This window comes from Hippopotamus amphibius, chromosome 5, assembly GCF_030028045.1.
Source record: "Hippopotamus amphibius kiboko isolate mHipAmp2 chromosome 5, mHipAmp2.hap2, whole genome shotgun sequence".
Taxonomy (NCBI): Eukaryota; Metazoa; Chordata; class Mammalia; order Artiodactyla; family Hippopotamidae; genus Hippopotamus; species Hippopotamus amphibius.
This window is the reverse complement of record NC_080190.1, coordinates 52,001,929-52,017,529: the sequence shown is the minus strand read 5'-3', so window position 1 is coordinate 52,017,529 and position 15,601 is coordinate 52,001,929. Positions and strand designations below refer to the sequence as shown.

The 15,601-nt window shown below is 35.4% G+C and overlaps 1 protein-coding gene across 5 annotated transcripts in view; it reads left to right on the top strand.

Moving 5' to 3' along the window:
* The window catches only part of BMPR1A (bone morphogenetic protein receptor type 1A), a 146,524-nt gene that overhangs the window by 70,322 nt on the left and 60,601 nt on the right, over positions 1-15,601 (top strand). The window contains exon 2 of one of the 5 annotated variants that reach the window (XM_057734282.1): positions 270-387. The exons of 3 other annotated variants lie outside the window; for them this stretch is intronic. The gene's annotated coding sequence lies outside the window, so the exon portion shown is untranslated. Of the gene's footprint in view, positions 1-269; positions 388-15,202; positions 15,280-15,601 lie in introns of those variants that run through there. One more of the 5 variants, XM_057734283.1, reaches the window with a different exon arrangement.

Genomic DNA, 15,601 nt, shown 5'->3' with positions numbered 1-15,601 from the left:
ACTTAATGTGTGGCTAGCCCTAGTTGAGATGTGCTTTAATTGTAATGTACAAACCAGGTTTGGAAGTTTAACTATGAAAAATAAAAAAGAAAATATTATTAATAATTTTTATATTTATTATGTTGAAATAACATTTTGGATCCGTTGGGTGAAACAAAATGTATTAAAATTAAACTCAGCTTCTTCTCTACATTTTTTAATCCAGGCACTAGAAGATTTTAAATTAACACATGTAGTCACATTCACAGTATTATATTTATCTTGGACAGTGCTGAAGCCTACCTGGACAAACTCAGTAGTCCTGGCAGAAGTTTGGATGCTTGAGTGTCTAGAGAAACTAACCAGTGAGACCCCAGATTTGGAGAGAATACAGAAGAGGAATACACTGTAAGTGGGACTAAGCAAAAGTCTACTTATTGAATCAGAAGATGTGCCCTTACTTTTTGTCCCATGTTACTTTTCCCGCTTGTTTGTAGAGCAGTGGCACCCTGAAGTGTATACTCCACGTAGGAGACTGGAGGACTCTTCTAACTAACTGAGTGACTCCGGGGAAAAGAGCAACAGAGGCTAACATTGGAGGAGTCTCCATATCTGCACAGGCAGGTGATTGCCCAGTTACCCTACAGTGAAGCCCACTAGTTTACAAGCCCTCCTGTACCCACAACAATGTCCAGTCTGAGTTCCTGTGCTTCACTCTTACATGGACAGTACCCAAGGATCCCCAGATATTTGCTGGAAATTTCTAATAGGAAAGCAGCTTTTTAAGGGAAAGAGAATAAAATAGTAGCAGTGAGTTGTTTGCATATTAAAGTAATGCAGATAATAATACAAATAAAAGGAAAAGATTTGCACATATTCTTTGTGATGAGGCTCATCTTTAATATTTCCCTACCTTGCTTTCCCCCAGTATATTTTAAGAAGTGTGCTGAAGCATAAAGAGTTCTTTGGTTAGTAATTTAAGGGAGCAGGTGAGAAGATTTTATTACTTTTAGCTAGCTCCGTTTTCTTTTGTTTTAAAATTTACAAGTTGTTGGGAGGAAAAGTGTGCCTATAGTGATAGAAGTAGTATAAACAAAATGGTTCAGAATTCTTCTTAAAATAAGTGTTATTGTTGAAAGGTATAGATAAATGTAGAAGTTATTTTTTTTCCTCTGTTGAGCAGTGGTTTATATGTGCTGGAATTATACCTGAGTGCAAGAGCATTTTCTTGTGGTTTGACATATCTGAATTTGAATCTTGTCTCTGCCACCTACTAGATGGGGCACCAAAGAGCAATTACTTAACCTCATAAGACACAGACAGTAGAACAGAATATAATTTCAAAGAAGGCAGAGCTTTTTTGGTTCTTTTTTGTTCATTGCTATATCCCTAGGCTAGAGTCGTTCATGGGACACATAGCACTTAATAAATATTGATTGTATGAAAAGAGTCCCTACCTCATAGATTTTCTTTTGTTCCATCCTCATGTATAAAATGAAAAGCTTGATTGCTACTTATTTTTTTAAGCTGCTTCAGAAAGGTCTGTGTACATGTACAATTTACCTGTCTTGGGAAAACTTTTCAATTTTACAAAGTTTCAGATCTCTGAAACTTGATTTTTCCTAGAAAACTACCTTCTTATTGTCAAATTAGAAATTTATGCTTGAACTCTGGTGCTTCCTTTGACAATGCATGTCATCTCCTAAAAGTGATTGTACTTTGTATCATCAACTTCATAGATTATTATAGTGCTTGTTACCCTAGAGATTACTAACAGGGTATTGTCTCTAAGTATACCACAGATTCTCCTGGTTTTGAGTGGTGCAGTTTAATGTGCATGCTAGTGAAGATCTTCCTACCTTCCTTCAGTACTTTCTGTTATGGTCGTGTGATAATTAGGTAGATGGCTTCTGCTAGCTCTGGCAAATTAGTAAATCCAATTGCTTTCCAACATTTTTTCCCATTACTCCATACCTCTCTCCCTGTGCCTGGTCCCCACCCTTTCATTTATTGAAGATGACTTCACTCTCTTTCTTAGAGAAGTTTGAAGGTACCAAATATAAGTTCTGTAAATTTCTTCTCACCTCAGAGATGTCTTTTCATGAGTCTTTCTCTTCTCTCTCTCCTGTCTCACAAGAAGTTTCCCCTATTCTAAGGCGAAATCCTTGTCTTCTGAGACCTCCTGCTCCTTGTCTATTTTGACATCCATCCTTGACAGACTATTCCCAGTTAGATTACAACCCTGATCAAATTTCCTTGAAGCTGAAAATAAACCAGCAAAACCTTCCCTTAACACTGTTATTACCTTGAGACTGTATACCATTCTTCTCCTCCTCTCTGAATGTCTCAAAATGTTAATCTATACCTGAATAGCTCCTGTCACTTTTTAAACATACTTCTTCCTTGCCATTGCCATTTTGCCTCTGCCACTTCCCTTGAATTCGTCAGCAACCCATTTAGCAAATTTAACAGCTTCTTCCATGTTTTTAATTACTTGTGTTTCTGCAGTATTTGAAATTATCACTATCTTTTTACTTTTTTTTTTAAGAACCTCACTTTAAAAAATTTACCTTGCAATACAGAAATGTGGAAACTACCGAAAAATATAAGGAAAGTGATCATCTACTGTAATGTCACCTCTCAGAGATACCCACTGTTAAATTTGGGGCTGTATCTGTTTTTTTGTGGGGTTTTTTTTGGATAATGTATTTTTAAATTTTTTTTATTGTTTTATTTTTTTAAGCTCTTTATTGGAATATAATTGCTTTACACTGTTGTGCCAGTCTTTCAGGTACACCAAAGTGAGTCAGCTGTATTTATACATGTATCTCCATATCTCTTCCCTCCCGCAACTCCCTCCCACCCTCCCTATCCCAGCCCTTTAAGTCATCACCCATCATTGAGTTGATCTCCCTGTGTTATGCAGCAACTTCCCACTAGCTATCTGTTTTACAATTCTTAGTGTATATATGTCAATGCTACTCTCTCACTTCATCCCAGCTTCCCCTTCGTGCCCCCCACCCCTTTTTTTTCTTTAATGCATTAAACAAAAGAAGGATCATACTGCCTGTTGTTTTGATATCTGATTTTTTTCTGTTTTAATATGTTGTGAGTATATTTCCAAGTCCTTATTCTTCTGTAGTACAATATAGTAGCCACACAATTTGGCAGTTTGAAACTGCCCACATAGAAATCCTGGCTCTAAATACTCATTAGCTGTGTGACCTTGAGCAAGTTGCTACTCGGGGTTTCAGTTTCCTCATCTGGAAAATGAAGATAGCATTCTTATCTAATTCCTGGAGTTGCTGTAAGTAATAAGTGAGATAGTACATAAAAAAATAATTCTTGGCACTTCAATCTTAACTATCATGATAATAGTATTTGAATTTACTATGGTTTATTTAGATTATTTCTCTTTTATTTCTTTTGCTATCATTAAGAATGTTGTAGGGCCATTTTATATACCTAAATTTTTGGTAGATTTTTATTAGTGAGATATAAAATTCTCTGTTACTAAAATTGCTGGGCTAGTGGGTACATGATGCATATTGCTGTATTGCTCTCTAGAGAGGTTATACTCATTTACACCCCAGGGTGGTATAAGAGATCATTAGCTTCACTGTGTTTTTCAAAAACTTCATGTCATTGCCTACATTTTGTACTGCACCCCTTGCTAAAAGTGTGTAACTATGTGATGAATGTGTTGTTTTCCCTCTCTTGTCAAAATGTTGGGCTTGTTTGGAAGGGGATCACTGTTATACTATGGTTACCCACAGGTATTTCTTGATCTACATTTCATTCATTATTTAGGTCTAATTTAAGTATAGGTATATATTTAATTTTTTTCATAGTGATTATAAATCTTTTGGTTCTGAAAATAATTATTTTTCTATTCTAAATAAATTCAAACCTCTCTTTCTTAATCTGCATTGGTTTGTGTGTGGATAAAACCCTAATTACCATCTAGTCTAATTTTACTAAGAATATTTTAAAATAGCTTTATTGAGCTACAATTCACATAACAAAATTCACCCATTTAAAGTTTACATTTTGTGTACATATTCACAGATATGTGCAACATCACCAGAGTCAATTTTAGAACATTTCCATCACTGCAGAATGAAGCCTTCATTTAAAAATTGTGAATCACTTTATTGTAACCTGTAACTTATATAATATTGTACAGCAACTATACTTCAATAAGAAAATAAAAAAGAGACCTTCATACCTTTAAACTATCACCCCCCCCATAATTTTATTATTTTTAAATAGTATTTTATATTTATCTGGTTGTTATAGTCAGTTGGTCCAGAATTTGGAAAGAGAAAGCATAGTTTAGATTAAAAGTACAGTCTCTGGAGTCTGACTGACCTGAGTTAAATCCCAGCTCTACTATGTATATTAACTATGTAGCTTTGAACAGGTTACTCAACCACTCTGAGCCTCAGTTTTCTTATAATACGGAATTAGTGGAGGTACCTGCCACAAAAGTTTATTTTAAAGATTATACAAGATAATAAATGTGTAGAATTTAGTACAGTAACTGACACATAGTAAATGTTCAGTAAATATAGAGAATGATATATTTGATGCTGTACTTTTGTTCTTGAATCAACTAGCAAGTATTTGATGCTATTAAGCATTGTTAAATACTGAATGGTGGGACTTACTAGGTGGTGCAGTGGTTAAGAATCTGCCTGCCAATGCAGGGGACACCGGTTTGATCCCTGCTCCAGGAAGATCCCACATGCCACGGAGCAGCTAAGCCCATGCGCCGCAACTATTGAGCCTGTACCCTAGAGCCCATGAGCCACAACTGTTGAACCTGTGTGCTGCAACTGCTGAAGCCCACGCACCTAGAGCCCATGCTCCGCAAACAAGAGAAGCCACCAAAATGAGGAGCCCACGTACCACAACGAAGAGTAGCCCCCACTTGCCACAACTAGAGAAAGCCCATGCGCAGCAATGAAGACCCAACACAGCCAATAAATAAATACATACATACATAAATAATTAAATAAATTAAAAAAATACTGAATGGTGTTTCTATCAATGATTCAGAATGTTTTTTGTACCTAGCAACACTTTTATACATTTTGTATTATTTTCCCTCATATAAAACTCTCTTTACTCTCTGAGAATACAGTTGATTTCCTATTGATATAAAACAGTAATAGTAGCTTACACTTAGAAAGTACTTACATTTGCCTGGCACTGTTCTAAGTGCTATACCTACATTAACTCCTTAGATCCTCACCCTTCAGATACATGCAGTTATTTTCCCTGTTTTATAGATTGGGTACCAAGGAGGTTAAACAACTTGGTCCACAGTATTACAGCAGATTAGTGGTGGAGCCAGGATTCTAACTTTGGTACTCAGTCTGGCTACAGAGCCCATGTTCTTAACCCTGTGTTTTTCTCTTTATCGTCTCCTTCTTAAAAGAATGGCAGGTGGATTTCAAACATCTTGGCTGTTGGGAGTTCTATATTAAGAAGGACTGTGAAATCTTTGATGCTTGATTGTAAGGAAAACTAAAACAAGTATCAATATATGCTATGGACATGGGCTTCAGAGTGGCTAGAAATTTATCATCTGGTTCAGACCATGCATTGATTATTATGCTCTACCACTGTAGAATATGGGCCCCAGGTGGAACAATGGCCATACACAGTGCACCCTCCCACCCCGCCCCCCCCCAGCCCTCCCAGTAAAATGCTCATCTGAATCTGTACCCCTCACTCCCTGCATACTGTCAAACTCTGCCAGTCTTTGGATGGGCCACTTTAAATTCAGCCCACAGTGATCTCGCCACCTGTGAAGCAAGTCTTTTTTTACTTCCCAGTTAGTTGTCATATGTGGTGGTATGACAGTATTTGTATTGTCATCTGGTGCTATTGTTTAAGATTTAATATATTATGGCTTGACTCCTCAAGTTGACTAAATGTTGCTTGGCAGCAGGGAACTGTGTCTTAAATGTTTTAAAATTAACTGTAGTACCCTCAGAAGTATTATCAAGTAATCTTTTTCTCTCTCTCTCTTTCTCTTTCAATCTCACTTGCTTATTGATAATAGAGCTGTTCTCTGAAATTCAAACATATCTAGCTTCACAAATTTAGTCCCTAAAGTACAGGTATGTTTTGCAAGAAGGTGGGTAGTCCATAGTCAGGCTGTTGCAACATGTACATTATATTGGGGTAGTTGCTTCTAGTTGTCTGTCTGAAACTCTTCAAAACCTGCTGTTGCTTCGTTTTGAAATCTTACTTGATTTCCCTGGTTGTTGCTCATCCTGCTTACAAACCCCTCCCTTAGGCATGTGGCTCACTGATTTAAAAGACAGAGTTGTTCAGTAATCAACTACCTGCTTGTCATCACATAGAGATGAGAACTTAAATGCAGACTTCCCAGCTAAAACTTTATTCCCTATGTGTTTACCCATCTGGGAACATGTAGCAACAGTGTCCCTTTGGAGGAAATATCTGTAGTCTGTTTCCCACTCCTGTCAGAAATGATTAGTTTGCGTCTGCCTGTATAAGTGATGAATTTTATATGGGTGCCCTTAATAGAAAATTTCATTTCTGTAATTTCTAGAATGTTGTTTTGTTTCATCAATGCACATGTTTGGATGAATGACAAATATTTAATGAAGGTAGTTTTAAGTTTTTAATATATAATAATAATAAAGCCAAATATTGAACACAGGTTAATTGGATTAAATTCTGACCACCAGTACATCCTTAGGTAATAGGATGGTTATCCATTTTCATGATGTATAGTTATTTTTTTTAAGGAAGCTACCATGTTTTAGAGGAGTTCATTCCATCCTTACTACTTTGCCTTGGCAATCCTGAAAAATATGGGCATCGTTAGGAAGTAGATCTGTTCTGAGAAAGAAATTTTAAAGCATTCTTCTATTTGCTAAGTAGGACATTTAAAAATACTGTATTGTAGTATATTGGTATTGTTACATGTATTTTGGCAGTATCTTTGTAAATTATAGTACAGTTGACTTGCTAAACAATTTTTTTTAAGGCCCATATGCCTTTAAATTGATTATGATTCTCTGTTTCTTTGCACAGCTGTAATTCGCCATCTGTTAAGCTGAGTATAATTTTTCATCCTGTTGAGCAACTTACAATTTATAATTTATAGGAAAATTTTAAATTTGCTGATGGAGGAAAGATCTCTGGGACTTCCTTGTAGATGTGTCAATGTTTGATTTTAATAACCTCTGTCATACTGACATTGTTTACTAAAACTGTAAAATTATAACTCATAACAGATAAAGTACCTCTTTTTCTGCAATTTTTTAACCTTAAAAACTTGAAAATTGGTATAATACTTGAACAGATAGTAAATACCCATTTCAGCTATGTTCGTCAGCTTACTTGCTAACATTTTGTCTCATCTGCTTTCTCTCTCTCTTTATAAAAATACCCACACTTTTTTTTTTCTGAGCCATTGGAAAGTAAGCTGCAATAAGTTTAATAGGATACCTCACATTTACTGTTGGCGGTTTTGTATTTCATGACTAAAGACAAAATTTTTTGGAATGAATACTATATAGATAGTGTTATGTATTTTCCATTGCATTATATCAGGAGGTGAAGAAATATTTTTTCCTTTTCTTTTTCATTTTATAACAGCTTAGTATTTGTTTGGATATAGTATTTAGCTTAGTATTTGTTTTATTGCTTCTAAAGATTTGATACCATGTCCTTAAATTTCAAAATATAATTTTGTAGTGCTTTTGTCTTAATTTTTTAAATTAACTTATGATAGATTCCAAAATATAGGAAGTGGTATAGACATCTGCGTACCTAATACCTAGACTTTAAAAATACTATCATTTAACCATATTTACTTCAGAGTAAACAAAAATTTTTATTCTAAAACCTATCCTATATACATGGGTACATATGATGTAGATGTACATTTTACAGAGTTGTAATAATAAATTAATATATCTGTTGCAACCTCCTATCTCAGTAAATGTAATGGCATCTTAGAAGCTTTCCAGGCTTCAGGACAGTAGCTTCTCCCTTCCCAGAAGAAACCATCATCCTAAGTTATTCAGTGTTATTCTGTTACTTTTCCTGAAGTTTTTCAAAACTTTTGTATTTTTCCTTTTATATCCATTTTTCTAGTGTTTCCTATTTTTGAGTTTTATGTGAATGGAGTCATACTGTATGTATATATTCTTCTTAGACTTGTTTTGTTATTGTTCAGCATTATGGTTTTGAGATTTCATTCCTGTTGACACACTTATCTGAGGTACATTCATTTTTACTACTATGTGGTAATTCCGTTATATGAATATACTACAGTTTATCCATTTTACTGTTGTTGGACACTTGGGTTTCCTCTAGTGTTTGCTATTAAGAAAATGCTGCCGAAAATATTCTTGTACATGCTTTCTGGTAGATATGTGTGAAAGGTTCCCTAGGTTATATACTTTGAGCTAGAATTTTGGGGTCTTTGGGTATGTACACTGTCAACTTTACTAAGTAGGGGCAAAAAAACCCTTCTTGTAAACAGTTGTACGTTAAGCCAAATAAGGAATTCAGTGAGGAACAGGTTTGTGAGAAGGTGGAAAAAAATAATAAGTTCTGTTTCATATATTTTGAACTTAACATCTTGTTAGAAATGTTGAGTAGGCATATAAGATGTGTTTATAGTTTTTAGCTCCACCCATCTTTGTTTTTTTCCTGGGTTAACTCATTCAGGTATCTCATCTTTCCCTTCTCCTTGAAGTGGTCTTTTAAAAATTGCTACAGTAACACAGCATAAAAATTATTTGATCATAGTAGATGTGTTCAGTTTTTATACTGTCAGTCTCAGGTTGTTATGTAGAGCCTTTTTATTTTTATAGACTTCAAAACATGGGCTACATTAAGCTAGTACAGGAATGATATAAATGAAAAGTGGGGAGAGGGTGCTGTTATTATATGAGCAAACACGCATTCTACGTAGCTGTTAGCAAGGGGAAGAAAATTTAACAAGAAAAAATGGGGATGCAAGCTAAAACAAATAAGCAGACAAGCGAGTAAATAAGTACAGTAAGTCCCCTACATACGAACCCTCAAGTTATGAACTTTCAGAGGTACAAAAGTGCCCCTGTATGTTAGCTGTTGTACTGTACTACTGTACTTTTCAAGGTCCTATACTGTGAGATTCAAAATGTCTTCTTTATTTTTTTTTTGTTTGTTTTTTATGTATTATTTGTGTGAAAAGTATTATAAACCTATTACAGTAGAGTACTATATAGCTGATTGTGTTAGTTGGGTAGCTAGGATAACTTTGTTGGACTTAGAAACAAATTGGACTTAGGAATGTGCTCTTGGAACTGAACTCGTTGTATGTAGGGGACTTATTGTAAATAAACACAGCATTCTTTTGGGACCATTTAGAACTGGGGCAAACAGCACCATGTATTAATAGTCTCTGATGACTTCACTATATTGTAGCATAACTGTAATTGGTGTTCATAATGTTAATTCTAAATAATCTTTATTCTTCATTCTAGAAGGTGCAACAATGCACATTTTAGAAGAATTGGTGAACCCTGAGCACTCTAGAATCAGTTCCTGATGATTCCTAATAATAGAAATTTTATTGTTTATATGTAGTATGGTGTGTTTACCTGTCAGCTACTAATATCAGTTTTAATAATAAAACAAATGATCTATTGATAATTTCTCAAAATTCTACAGGAAAAAAGTGGGTGATATATATTTTTCTCTGTTGACTGAATTGGATTTATTCAGAAAGGGAAAGAAGATGTATCAAATCATTTAAATGTCTTTTACTGTGAATATTACTTTAATGAATTATAGAGAAAATTGAAATGAAAATAGAGAAGAGGTTTTTGTGCTTCATTGTCAGAAGAGTAAATTGAAAAGACCATACAGGGAGATGATTATTTGGGGGTTCATTCTGCTGTAGGTGGTTTCATCAAACTTGCTATGTTTGCTACCCCTGAAACAGATCTGACACTCACCTGGAAGAACTGCTTCTTCCCAGGTGCAGAGGGGACTGAAGACCTAGAATTTGGTCTAGGAATTGCTGGTTTCTTTAGACTTTTATTATGGGGACTCCTTATTCCCACAGGGTACTAGAAATCACTGCAGAATTGAAGTTTCCTAGCTGATTTGAAAAAAATATATCTTGAATAATCTGTGGACAGTTATTTTGCCATTCAAAATCTAAAGCAGAGGTAAAAACGTTTTTAGAAAGTAGGGTTTTTTACATTTTAAACTTTGAAATAATTATAGATTCATTGGAAATTTGTCAAAATATAGTTAAGGTAAGGCCCTTGTATCCTTCACCTTCCTCCAGTGGTTATTTCATACTGCATGTAGTACAGTATCATCCAGAAGTTGACACTGGTGCATTTTGTATGTATACTTCTGAGCCATTTAAACTCTGTGGTGGTAGATGTGTGTAACCACTGCAGCAATAAGATACGGGTTCTTTCCCCACAAAGATCTCCCTTAAGCTACCCACACATTTGCTCCCTGTGGCAACCATTAATCTCTTTTTCGTCTCTATGAGTTTTTCATTTTGAGAGTGTTTTATAAATGGAATCACACAGTGTATGGCCTTTTTTTCACTCAGCCTAATCCAAGTTGTATGAATCAATAGTTTATTCCTTTTTATTGCTGAGTAGGATTCCGTGGTATGCATATATCATAGTTTGTTTAATCATTCGTCGTTTGAAGGGCATTCTGTTTTTTCCAGGTTTGGGCTATTAAAAATAAGGCTGCTATGAACATTCATGTTCATTTCTTTGGGAAAGGTGCCCAGGAGTGCAGTTGGTTACATGTAAACGTATATTCAATTTTCAAAGAAACTTTCAAACCGTTTTCTAAAGTGGCTATGCCATTTTATATTCTCAACAGCAATGTGTGAAGGATCCATTTTCTTCACATTCTTGTCAGCACTTGGTATTGTCATTATTTTTTATTTTAGCTGTTCCAGTAGGTGTGTAGTAATATCTCAGCATAGTCTTGATTTGTATTTCCCTAGTGGCTAGTATTGTTGACCATATCTTTTCATGTGCCATCCAGATATCGTCTTCAGTGAAATATTTCTTCAGATTCACCGTTTTCTAGGTGAATTTTTTTTAATGTTGAGTTTTGAGGTTTCTTTACATATTCTGGATGAGTCGTTTGTCATATATATGGATTGCAAATATATTTCCCCAGTCTGTACCTGTGCCTTTGTCTTCTTAACGGAATTTTTTGCAGAGCAAACATTTAAAATTTTGATGAAGTCCAATTTATCCATTTTTTTTCTTTTAGGGATCATCTTTTTGGTGTTTTTCTCCAGTCCCATCCTCTACCCCTGATCCCAGATGACCATTAATAGATTTTCTGTTTCTATGGAATTTCATATAAATGGAATCATATATGTGGCCTTTTATGTCTGGCTTCTTTCACGTAGCATAGTATCTTCAAGGTTCATCCCTGTTGTATCTGAATTGGTTCTTTTTATGGCTTCATTTTTATTTTATGGCTGAATAATACTCCATTGGCTGGATATACCACATTTTGTTTCTCTGTTCATGAATTGATAGTCATTTAGTGTTTCCACTTTTTTGCCTATACTCAGAACAGGTGGTGTGTAACCTTTTAGCCGCTTGCCTTCCTCACATTTATTGCATGTATGTGTGCACGCACATTATCCCATATGTATGTATAGTTTTCTTTTTAATAGTGGAGAAGTGACTGTTTTATTTTTTTAAACTTGAGTATTTGGGATATCTTTCCATGTCAGTACAGGTAGATAAGATGTATCTCATTTTTTTAAATGACCATATAGCGTTCCATGTGGCTATTTAACTGATACCACACTGAAAAACATTTAGGTGACATTGGTTGACTTCTGTTTTTCTTTCTTTTATAGCATTGACTGTAGCCATTCTTTTTCTTTTTCTTTTTTCTATTAGTAAAGTTACATACACACATAGAATTTTATTAATAGGTATATCTGACAGTAACCATTCTTATACAAGTGTCTTTGTGATACATAGATCATTTTACCTTCTTTTGAGTTTTTCTCTTCCCTGTCACTCTTCATCAGTCAGTTTTTCAAAAATATATAGATTATCTCCTATGCGCTAGTCACTGGACTGTGCTTAAAACAAAGGGAACACAAACAGTAGTAAAATGTTGCTGTATTCAGGGGTTATCTTAATAAAGAAGATATGTCTATAAATAGATAATCGTAATTCAGTATGAAAAGTGCTGTAATGTGTTATAACCAGACTCCTGTGGAACAAGTGGGTACATAAGAAGTGAAGAAGATTCAACAAAAGAGTTGTTTGAGATGGATCTTTGTGAGGACAAATGGAACTTCACTTGACAAAAGATAAAGATAAGAACATTTTTATTTTTGAGTTAGAACAATAAGTTTGAAGAAAGGTAGAAGCATTAAATAGCCTGGCATATTTAGGAACAGCAAATAGTTTAATATGGCCAGAGAGAGGCTTTTTGGCAGAGATTGTGGCAGAAAATAAAGCAGGTTAAATAGATTGAGAGCAGATTATAGCATTCTGTGAATGTCTTCCTAAAGAATTTGAACTTCATTTTGTACATAACTGAAAATCATTGAAAAATTTAAAGCATGCTTGTATTTTTATAATTTTTAGTAAATTTTTAGAGTTGTGCTGTGAACATTTCAGAACAGTTCATCACCGCCCCAAATTTCCCTTGCCCTAAGCAACTACTGCCTTGCTTTCTCTTTTTCTCAATTAGCCTTTTCTGAGTATTTCATATACGTGGAATCATACAATATGTAGTATTTTGCATCTGGCTTCTTTTATTTAGCATATTTTTGAGGTGCATTCATGTTGTAACATGTATCAGTATTTTGTTCCTTTTTATTGCCTGATAATATTCCATTGTTTGATGATTGCCACCCTTTGTTTAACCATTCACCAGCTGGTGGACACTTGGATTGTTTCCAGTTCTTTGCCATTATGAGTAATGCTGCTGAGAACATTTGTATGTAAGTGTTTTTGTGTGTGTGTGTTGGGGGGGGGTACTCTGTACAGCATGTGGGATTATAGTTCCCCAACCAGTGGTGGAACCTGTGCCCCCTGCAGTGGAAGAGTGGAGTCTTAACGACCGGATCACCAGGGAAGTCCCTGTATATAAGTCCTTATATGGACACATATTTTCATTTCTCTTGGGTAGTTTCCTATGGAGTGAATTTTGGAATTTTGGTGAGTCTGTGTTTATATTTAACTTCTTAAGAAATTGCCAAACTGTTGTCCGAAGTGGCTGCATCATTTTACAGCCATGTGTGGGGGTTCCAGATCTGCATGTCCTTACCAACATTTGGTGTTGTCTGTCTTTTTGATGATGGCTATTCTAGTGGTATGTAGTGGTATCTCATTATAGATTTAATTTGTGTTCCCTAATGACTTATGTTTATAATCTTTTCATGACGGTACAGTTTATTTTAGAAACATGAGTGCAGTGCAAGAGGTAAGAATGGAGTTGTGCTCCACAAAAGATGACAGACTGTACTAGATGTGTGTAGAGTTGAGAGAGACAGATTTCAAAGGTACATCAGAGTTAGAACAGGCGGCATTCAACAACTGCCCACTATAGTAAGTGAAGCAGAGGGATGTGGGTGGGACTAGTGACCTAAAGATTTTAGCCTTGGACAGGTAGACAGTACTGTCATTAGCAGAAGAGTGAATATGGGTGCGTAAACAGTTTTTGTGCTGGTAGATGATGGCCATTATATTCTGTTTTCTTGATATGTCACTGAAATATTTAATATAGCTGTTTAATAGTTTGGAAATATGTATCTAGTTGGAAAGAAGGATCCAGATTGAGATATAAATTTAGGAGAGTGACCACTGTATAAATACCTGTTGAATTCATTGAAATAAATAGTGTATCTGTTCATAAATGGCTGTATCCACTGGGTTACTTTTGCATAAATAATAAAATTGCATAAATAATAAAAGGTTTTAATATGCTATAATAAAAAGATCCAAGTTAATAAAATGATCCTAGGAATATTACATTCAAGCATAACAACATCAACAAGGACCCAGGTTTTTTGCATCTTTCAACGCTGTCATTCTTTTTCTGTTGGGTTGTCCTCTTAGGCTGTCTCTTTCCTCATGGTCCTAAGATGGCTGCAATAGTTCTGCTTAACAATTCAAACCCAAAGTTGCCTGAAAAACATATGTGTTTTCACCTGGGTGTCTTTTTTTCTTTTCTTTTTTTTTTAACTTTAATTTATTTATTTACTTTTGGTTGCATTGGGTCTTTGTTGCTGCGAGTGGGCTTTCTCTAGTTGCAGTGAGTGGGGGGCTCCTCTTTGTTGTGGTGGCAGGCTTCTTATTGCAGTGGCTTCTCTTGTTGTGGAGCACGGGCTCTAGGCATGCAGGCTTCAGTAGTTGTGGCTCACAGGCTCTAGAGCACAGGCTCAGTGGTTGTGGCACATGGGCTTAATTGCTCCATGGCACGTGGGATCTTCCTGGACCAGGGCTCAAACCCATGTCCCCTGCGTTGGCAGGTGGATTCGTAACTACTGGGCCACCAGCGAAGTCCCTGGGTGGCGTTTTTTCATCAGCCCAGGAAAACCTTTCCCAGAAGCTCCCCAGCAAACTTAGTCTCTTGTCTTATTGGCCAGAATTGCATCAGATGCTTATTGCTAAACCACTCATTGGCAGGGGAAATGGAAATTGCCACTATTGGCGGACTAGAGCTTTCTAACCCTGGTGTTAAGTATCCTTTTGTCATATCTCTTTTGGTTTTTTTTGTTTATTTTTAAAGCACTTTTACTGAAGTATGATTGACATACAATAAACTGCATATATTTAAAGTATACAGTTTGATTTTTTTTTCTTATCAGTAATGTATACATGGCAAGCCCAATCTCCCAATTCATCCCATGCCCAACACCCCACCCCCCACCCCTGCTTCCCCTCTTGGTGTCCATATGTTTGTTTTCTACATCTCTGTCTCTATTTCTGCCTTGCAAACTGGTTGATCTGTACCATTTTTCTAGATTCCACATATATGCATTAATATACGATATTTTTCTCTTTCTGACTTACTTCACTCTGTATGACAATCTCTAGGTCCACCCATGTCTCTATAAATGTCCCAATTTCATTCCTTTTTACAGCTGAGTAATATTCCATTGTATATATATATTACATCTTCTTTATCTATTCATCTGTCGATGGACATTTAGGTTGCTTCCAGTGTCATATCTCTTTTGGAAGAAGCTTTATCCTCATGCCTTTTGGTTTTCTGCTGTAGATCAGATAGGTAAGGTTTTCTAGACAACTGTTTCATAATCACTGTGTTTTGCTATTCAGTACTTCAGATCAGCTAATATTTGTTGAAGTGCTATTGTGTGTCATCAGCCATGCTAAATTCTAGGATATAGCAATGAATAAGAAACTTACAGTTTGATATGGAAATATGCTTAAGCAGAAGAGTGCTATCATAGAATTACACACTAAAGTTCATTTGTATTTTGGGTTTAATACCACTGTTTATATCTTATAAATTATACTGTTCATTTGAGTTACTTACAGCTAAAACTGTGTCATGTTTTTCTGAAGTATAATGTTTGAGTTTTTCAGCT